A 9,739-nucleotide genomic window follows, 5' to 3' on the forward strand; every position below is an offset into this window, starting at 1 on the left:
GACGACATTATGCTTTTTTAGGATATGGCGGAAGCTAGATATTTTACTTTATAATGTGTTAAACATGGATATTTTTCTTACACAAACGCATCGCATTGCTTCAGAAGGCCTTTATTAACCCCCCGGAGCCGTGTGGAGCAGTTATATGATGGATAGATGCACTTTTATGGACTTCAAAAACAAAACAGCAAGTCACTGCCATTATAAAGATTTGAAGAACCAGGACATTTTTAATATAACTCTGATTTTAATCGTCTGAAAGAAGAATGTCATATACATCTAGAATGATTTGAGGGTGAGTAAATCATGGGCTGATTTTCATTTTTGGGTGAACTAACCCGTTAATGTTGTTTATATGTCTATGTGGTGTTTTTAATATGCTTTACAACAAACCATGTGCAAAATCATCAGTCAACCCCATTGCAGAGTATTATATCCTTAAAACTTCAGTGTACCAAAATCTCAAATAAAATTGTCTCAAAAACGCAGTTTGAAATCGCCACTGTTTATGACATCACAAACTACCTTGTAACCAATCACATCAACGTGTGGGTGGGTTGATATCATTAACTGCTGTGAAGTAGGGGAGTCTCAAGAGAAGCCAGGTTATCCCGGTATATTTTTCTGTTGATATGAAAAATCATGTACATTTAGCAGTTGAATTACGTATATGATGTATATTACAATGTTATAATGAACTATATGTCTTTCTCCACTGTTTAAAGCTTTTCTAAGGATGCTGATTTTTAGAAGGCAGACAGGAACATGGTTTATGTAACATTAGCTACACATTATCAGCTGTTTAATTACGTAGTCAAGCAAAAGGCTAATCATATTAATTACCGTTATGTGTCCGACGCTGTAGAGAGCGATACATACACATTACCATTCTGATACAATGACTTGTATATGAGCCTGTATGAATGAGTGGAGACGGGGTTCATTTGCATATTCATGGCTCCGCATATACTAAATGACGCAAGGGTGTAGAGTTACATTCAAGCTACGTCTAGCGTGACCTTTCCGATGTGATTGCACAATAATTGGCAAGTCGCAAAGCAGTGCAAGATGAGCAATTTAGGCTAAAAAGTATATTCATTTGCAATTCTTTTTGAAAATGACAGATGGTTTGGCTAGATAAAACCCTATTCCTCGTCTGGGATCGCGCAGAGCCTCTGAAGCCCTTCGAAGCGCTTTGAAACTGCATTGATTTGGACCTTCAACATTTTGGTTGCCATGGAAGGCTATGATGGGGAGAAAAATCCAGGAATGTTTTCCTCAAAAAACATCATTTCTTTTCGACTGAAGAAAGAAAGACATATATATAAAATATCAGGAAATTTTCATTTTGACGTGTACTAATCCTTTAAGGGATAAAACTGAGTACTGGGGGACTTTAATTCATTTGCATGAAAATAAAATCAGATTGAATGAATGATTCAATGACCCACTCATAAATACTTCATTTGTTTCATTACTGGATGAATCTGCGTGTCTGAATGAATCTCTTGAATGAATGATTCAATGACAAATACATTTTTTAACAGTCACCTACTGGTGTAACGATGCAAACGATACAATTGCTATTTGAAGCGCCAAGTTACTTTCAATAGGTGAATAGTTACTTTTGCTATTTGGATCACTTTCGTTGACATCCGTGTTCATATCCAAACTCTATTTTTATTTCCATGTTACAAATACTTGAATAAAAATGTACTGTGTGGTCGAAAAGACTGTTTGTGAAGCTGCTTCATACCTATACATGATAAATCTCTGGCTCAGCGCCAATGCAGATCTGAATGTTCTGCTGTGATTTCGTCAAAGGTTTAATAGACACAGGAGAATCGTTGTCATTTAGGAATGAGGTGTATGAATCGAGATTGCAATCTTTTAACAATTAATCGTGCAGCTCTAATAACAACTATTCAACTGTTGGACGAACAGTCAGTTCGACCATTGCAACCCATCACAATGACTTACAATTATTCATATAGCAAAAGCTTTTACACAAGCATCTTGATAATGCAATAATATTAAAGCTAACTTAGTTTTAAACAACAATCATGAAAGCTCTTTTTCATTTTGCATAACGAATCTTATTAAATACAGTACGGTGCTGGGGTGCGTTTCCCGAAAGCGTTGTTAATCAGTTGTGGTCGCAAGTTCCGTGGTTATCAGAATAGTTATAGTTATCAGAGTCGTGTTTCCCGAAACCATAGTTCCAACAAACGCTCGCAAACAGCATCACAAAGTTGTGTGGTTGCAACGACAGCTCTCGACCTGTGGTTAGAAGCAGTTTCTTGTTTGCATAACATGTGGACTTAAAAGGTTACTTCAGCGAATAGCATTAAAGGGTTAGTTCACCCAAAATTGAAATTAATGTAATTAATACCGTTCCACACCCGTAAGACCTCCGTTCATCTTCGGAACACAAATTAAGATATTTTTGTTGAAATCCGATGGCTCAATGAGGCCTCCATAAGCAGCAATGAAATTTACACTATCAAGCAGGGCTCTGAACCGGTTCAAGGAACGAAAACCATAAACGAACGAAATTTTAAGAGGAACAAAAACGAAAACGAAATCAAAATCAATTAGAATCGCTCTGAACAGAAACGTTAATTTGAAATGACCATTAACTGGTTAATAACGTTATTTTATCGTTCTCTTTAATATTTTAATTTGGCAGTGACCAATAATGAATAGAGTAGGCTAGTAGCTACAGCATGTGACATTGACGGATCAAGCGTGAGTGAAATGCCCGCGCACCAGTCATCTATGAATCTACCGGTAACGCAAGTCAGTATGAGCGCGCATTTTCATGCCTCAAGTACATTTCCTTCCCCACTGAGGTCTACAATGAAAGCGCAGGTATTGGAGGACATTCTTTTCGTATGTTTAAATAAGCAGTTCGGACTTTAAGCTCAAATAGACTGATTTAGGCTAGTTTATGGATTCCGTTTAAGCCTATCCAAGTAGGTTACTAGCATCTATCAAACATTTTTCCTATAGTCTTTCAGATTACAGGACAGGTCAATGTTTTCTATATAGACGGTTGATGCTTCGTATTAAATATTATATTGCATTAAATGATTAAGCTTTATTAGCTGACTGAATTTGATTATGAGATGCAAGGACGTGTTGCGCAGTGTTTGCTTTGAAATTAGCAGTTGACGGTGCATTAAAAGAGCAATGGTTATCCAGTTTATTTATTCTTTATTCATGCAATTTTTAAAACAAGTCGTGTTGAAAAAAAAGTTATGTACAAAGAATGCTTTGTAATCAATGCATGTATTTCTGTTGCGGTTTTAAAAATGTTATGAAATAAATATTCAAGTTTAATTATCATGCGTTATATTATTATTGAGTGAAAATAAGTCTTTATTTATACATATTTGTTTAAAGTATAGGCTAAATTAAAATAACGTTATTAACCGTTATTTTTTCAAATCAAACCGTTTTCGGAACAGTAATGTTTAATGAGGAACGCAAAAACGGAAACGTTAAAATAAAGATTCTGCTTGGAGTGAACCGATTGATATTTTTTTCCGTTTTTAAGCCCTGCTATCAAGATCCATTAATGTACTAAAAACATATTTAAATCAGTCCATGTGAGTACAGTCGTTCAATATTAATATCATAAAGAGACGAGAATATTTTTCATGCGCCAAAAAAAAACGAAATAACGACTTCTATAGTGATAACCGATTTCAAAATACTGCTTCATCAAGCTTCAGAGCGTATCGAATCATGATTTGGATCGCGTGTCAAACTGCCAAACTGCTGAAATCACGTGACTTTGGCGCTCCAAATCATGATTCGACTCGCTCCGAAGCTTCATGAAGCAGTGTTTTGAAATCGGTTATCACTATAGAAGTCGTTATTTCGGGGGTTTTGGCGCATGAAAAATATTCTTGTCTCTTTATAATATTAATATTGAACCACTGTACTCACATGGACTGATTTAAATATGTTTTTAGTACATTAATGGATCTTGAGAGTGTAAATTTCATTGCTGCCTATGCAGGCCTCACTGAGCTTTCGGATTTCAACAAAAATATCTTCATTTGTGTTCCGAAGATGAACGGAGGTCTTACGGGTGTGGAACGGCATGAGGGGGAGTAATAAATGACATTATTTTCATTTTTGGGTGAACTAACCCTTTAAGCTTTGTATTAGTAGAAACCCGGTAGTATATTCAAATTATGGTACTTTCCCCCCTCATATCCCCCTGAGACGAGAGAATAATGCATTTTATTTCTGGAAAAAATCCTCCGATGACGCAAATATCGCCATTTTGCGCCATCTGAGGATTTTTTGGCCAGAGGCTAGAGACTACAGGAGCTATTTATGCATGTTTTCAACCCGGCGCCCATAGGGGGTGGGATCTCACTCACAGAATGTAAATGCACGCTCTGCTCGGGCATTAATAACGGGGCGGTGCAGAGCTAAGTGAGTGTTTCAACTTTTCAATGAATTCCTATAAAAGTAAAAGCTTCCATAGGCATAATCTGAAAACGCGGCAGACTGGACACGCGCCGAGAATGACTGCCGCGCTTACCTCAGCTCTTCGCTCTCGTGATGAATTAAATCTGACTCCAGCTACGCGTCTGTGCCGTGACGTTCGTTCGGCTCACTCACACTTCATTGAAAAGACACGTTCAGTTTTTAATTGTAGTGTCTGTTCTCAAACTGAACGAAATCATTTTATTACTATGAATATCAAAACGACGGTGGGGCGGAGTCATGGTGGGCAAGTGATAACCAGTAGGCGTGGCTTTGGGAGTGGCCTCGTAGGACAGCGAAGTAAGTGCATTCTGGGAGTTGTTGTCTTTCATTCACATGAGACAAAAAACTTTTCTGTCTTTTCTCAGTCTAGAAGGCACCAAATTCAAAAATAATTTCACATTTCTACTACATAAATGACCCAGTTTAAATACACATTCATCTTCCCAGCGCTGAAGTACCCCTTTAATAAATCCGACTTCGATAAAAAAAAAAATTAGAATTAGTCCTCAGATGCCATGTTCATATTTTATAGCTAAAAATCTATCATTAATTCAACCTTAAACGGATTCATTAAAAGAAGTTATTACTCCACCACCTGCGTGACATCATTAAAGGATTAGTACACTTTTAAATAAACTTTTGCTGATAATTTACTCACCCCATTCTTTCTAAAGTCGAAAAAGAAATTAAGTTTTTTTATGAAAACATTCCAGGATTTTTCTCCATATAATGAACTTCAATGGGCTCCAAACGGTTCAAGGTCCAAATGACAGTTTCAGTGCAGCTTCAAACGATACCAGACGATGAATAAGGGTCTTATCTAGCGAAACGATCAGTTTCTGCGAGAAACCGAGCAGTATTTATGCTATTATTTTACCTCTCGATATATCTATGACCAGGCTCGTATTTTGACCTCACTTAGTGGAAGTTATGGCGGAGCTCAGAGATGATCACGTTCGTCTGATAAGAGGTAAAATAATAGCATAAATACTGCTCGGTTTCTCGCAAAAACGGATCGTTTCGCTAGATAAGACCCTTATTCATCGTCTGGTATCGTTTAAAGCCCTTTGAAGCTGCACTGAAACTGTCATTTGGACCTTGAACCGTTTGGAGCCCATTGAAGTCTTCTTATATTTGGAGAAATATCCTGGAATGTTTTCATCAAAAACCTTCATTTCTTTTCGACTGCAGAAAGAAAGACAAGGACATCTTGGCTGACATGGGGTTGAGTAAATTATCAGCAAAAGTTTAAAGTGAACTAATCCTTTAACCAACGTGGTTGAACGACAAATTTGCAACAATACGGTTTCGGGAAACAGTCATCAGTAGCTAGTTGATTTCTTCAACGATGCATCGTACTGTGGTAGTTCAGCAGTGAGTTACGTCGTTGTTCGGGAAACACACCCCTGAACACTAGAGATGCTCTTTACTATGCTATGATGTTTAACGACTTTATCAAACTCACAAGACACACAGCCTCTGGCACTCCGAGCATTTTTCTAGATCATTAGATCATTAACTCTAATTAGATTCAAAAGTTACTTAAGTGGGAAAATAAAAGTACACAGTATATGATGACTGGGCGACATCAGCAAACCAGTGGACTTTTCACTGTTGACTTTGCAATGTCTAGTGATCCGTCATGATATGCTGACTTTTGAATTTCACTTCTAGATGCCAAGTTATAAATCAATCATCTGGTACGTTGAATCGAAAGAGTTTAGAAGGCACGCAACATTTCATAAAAATTATAAAAAGTAATCAAATTTGAAGTTAAACTAGAAATTACCAAACCGCATCAATTTTTTAGATATTCTACAACATCTAAAACAAAATTCTCTTTGATCAATTAAAAATGATAGAATGACCGCCAACTGTTAAAATCGCAACTATAGTTAACTATGCAAAAATAGTCAATACTGACTTTTAAAAAACAATTGGTTAAACAAGCATGATGCAAATCCAATCCATTGAAACTCAAAAGCTTACCTCAAAGTGCTTACTGCAGAGAAGCCGCCACTGACATCTTAGTGTAAAGCCAACAGCCACTGTGTACAGAAGGCCAGAGAGAGAGAGACACACACAGAGTGAGAACTTAGAAAGCACTGCAGTATAGCCTTCACACACTTAAACTCTAGTACTGATGGGTCAAACGCTTCCTCTGTTGGATTAGGTTACCTCCCCTATACCTCTGACAGCCTGCCATGTGACCACTGCTCAACAGTGAGTCAACTGTGACACACACTCATATCCTCACATACACAGAGTACACACTCACACACCTCATACCTATCTGTGCTGTAAATGACGAATAAAGAAGTTAACAGTAAATCTCTCATGTGAGGAAAGATTCACCATGATAAGGGCACTTGTTAGACACCACTCTATCTTTGCCTCACCTTATGTAGGTTTAAACAGTACAAACGGTTGGTTTCATCAAAAGAAGCGTTTTAAAGCAAAAAAGTGTCTTTACTTCATATTCTTGAATACAATTTAATGGAGATGTTGAATTGAACCTTAACCAGAGTGACATTACTACTGATAAGGCATTAAGGATTTATTTTTAGGCATGATGAATAAAAAAATAAGCAGAACTGATTTTTAATGGTTTTATTTCTGCTTTTTTGACACAATAATGACTAATGATCATTACACAAACAAACCTTAAAACATATGCATTATATTTACATTATGATGCTGATTTATTACTATTATTAAAAATAAAAAATAATAACAATATTAATACAATTATTTATACTAAAGGCACAATATGTAAGATTTTTGGATTAAAATATTCAAAAACCACTAGAACTGTTATATATTTTGTTGATCCCAAATGTTTCCAAGAAATGTTTAAATCCAGAGAAATAAGCAATTTAAACCAGGACACGGACCGTGTCTGTGCGTCGCCTATCAATAACATCATACCTGCGTTACCCTCGATTTCCGGTTTTATTTTGTGGAAACCATGGAAACACCACAGACGCTTTAATATATTATGTAATTTATTCATAGACTGTACAAAAATATCGACGTAGTGTCCATGACGTCACCCATAGGATTCTGAAGAGCAGTTTTGAACCATAAAGTACTGGCTGTTGCCATCTTGGCAACAAAATATGGGCAAAGAGGCGGGACGTGGGCGGAGCTGAGGCGACGTGATTACTAACAGACAGCAGACAAATGGCTATCCACCTGTCACTCAAAGTGGCCACACCCTTAATTATGCAGAACTTTAAGGCTTTATATAATGTAAACGAATGGGTTATAAAAAAAATTGGTTGGACCCAAATGCTGGGTTAGTCCATTTTCAACCCAACTTGGGTTATTTTTAACACAGCATTTTTTTAGAGTGTAGCAGTGAAAAATTACATATTGTGGCTTCAAAAACAATTGTTATTTATGCAAATTTGTTTTGTGATCTCAATTTTATGAACATGTATTTCTTTTTTTAACCCCACAGACCCAAAGCCATATCTATAGACCAGAAAATTCAAAATAAATAATGAGCCAGTATGTAACCGCCTAAGAAAATCACCCAAAACACCCTAAAATAAATGAAAAAAGTGTCCCATGCTCTCCTATAGACTAGAGCAATGTTTTAATCTCCTTCAATAAACTGTGCAACTTTAGAACTAAATATCAGTGGATACATGGGCACGTGTACAAAACATTGAACTTGCTCTAAAACCTTAAAGTCAAGCACTGAAGTTGCCATATATGTCTGCAAGTATTTGTTTGAACCAACAGCCAAGTTTGTGTTTGTGTGTGTGTGTGTGTGTGTGTGTGTGTGTGTGTGTGTGTGTGTGTGTGTGTGTGTGTGTGTGTGTGTGTGTGTGTGTGTGTCTGAGTGTACCAGCATGAGTATGTGTCAGTGGGAGTCACATGGTCTTGGATCAGCCCAAATGCCGCCGAGAATTAAAAACTTTAGTCTGCTTCAAAGCTTGGGTTTTCCTCAATCCCAAAAAAGCTCCAGGAATAGAGGAACTTGGATTGGAAAGTAACCTTTATGGAGTGGAGTGTACTTTTTGAGGCCAAAACACCAATGTCTGTCGACACAATGTTATAAGTGGTACCGCAGGGTTATGTGCACAAGACAAGACCATACACTGAGACAAAACGAAAATTCCTCACCGATTCTTAGGAAAACGGCTCCCTCAAGGTGGGAATAGTCTGCTGACAAACGGTTTCAAAACTCTGTCATGGATAGGCAACATCATTTAACCATACAATGACAAACAGAAGGCTCTCCTCTCCATTCAACTCCCACTGAACTGAAACTCCCACGGTAAAGGGTGAGGTTAGATACAGAGGAATCTCAGCGGTCAGTTCAGAACTAATGGAGCCACTTGAATGAGTGATGAATCCTCTTGAGCAACAGTCCATTTAATCTAATATCTACTGTAACCCTACAAGACATTCTACAGTGACTTTTCAATGGTACGAACATGCAACTAAAAACTGACTAACTGGTCTGATAGCCAATAATTATTTCAATGTTTTGGCCATTAACCAATAAACGCCTTATATTAAAATGACATACTATTTTTATGGATGCACGATACATCGGCCACCATATCGGTATCGGCCAAACGTCATTTCTAATGTTATTGCTATTGGCCTGATAATAAAATTTGTCCGATATATAAAGCTGATAAATAATGGATTATTTCCTTCAGCTGAGACACTTCAGATGCACACGGTTCACCATGATGGTTTTAAATTGCTAAAATATGATTTGAAATCACCTATAAAAAAAAAAGGAAAATACAATTCAGTGCAACAAGTGCAGCGCAAGTCTGTCATATAGGCTACATCAAATTGTAATGAGAACATTATAATAGTGTTCTTGGGACATGGCTTTTCAATGGTGAGACTTTTGTTTTTGTAATCAGGCTCTCAAAAACTATATACAAATTTGGACTTAGTTTATATATCGGTTATCGGCTTTCAACTATAAAGAATTATCGGTTATCAGTAGGGCTGGGTTGACACAAATTTCACAAATGGATTCGATTTCGATTCAATTCAATATTGATTATTTTGGATATATCAGGTACAATACATGGCAAATTTTCGCTTTTCTTATGTTTTTTTTATAAAGTTAAAATATTAACTTTACAATTACAATTACATAATCATATTTCTACTCCAGTTAGTTTTTTGGAAAATATAAACCTGCAAATGGTTGCGGTAATAAAAACTTGCCAGATTTATTCAAACATGCATT

At 36.7% G+C, this 9,739-nt stretch overlaps 1 protein-coding gene across 2 annotated transcripts in view; it reads right to left on the reverse strand.

The window, feature by feature from the left end:
* The window catches only part of slc4a2b (solute carrier family 4 member 2b), a 56,697-nt gene extending 50,022 nt beyond the window's left edge, over positions 1–6,675 (reverse strand). For both annotated transcript variants that reach the window (XM_079806528.1, XM_079806530.1), the window contains exon 1: positions 6,499–6,675. The gene's annotated coding sequence lies outside the window, so the exon portion shown is untranslated. The remainder of the gene's footprint in view (positions 1–6,498) is intronic.
* Between the last annotated feature and the right edge of the window lie 3,064 nt (positions 6,676–9,739).

Source organism: Gobio gobio, assembly GCF_949357685.1.
Source record: "Gobio gobio genome assembly, chromosome: 23".
Classification (NCBI taxonomy): Eukaryota; Metazoa; Chordata; class Actinopteri; order Cypriniformes; family Gobionidae; genus Gobio; species Gobio gobio.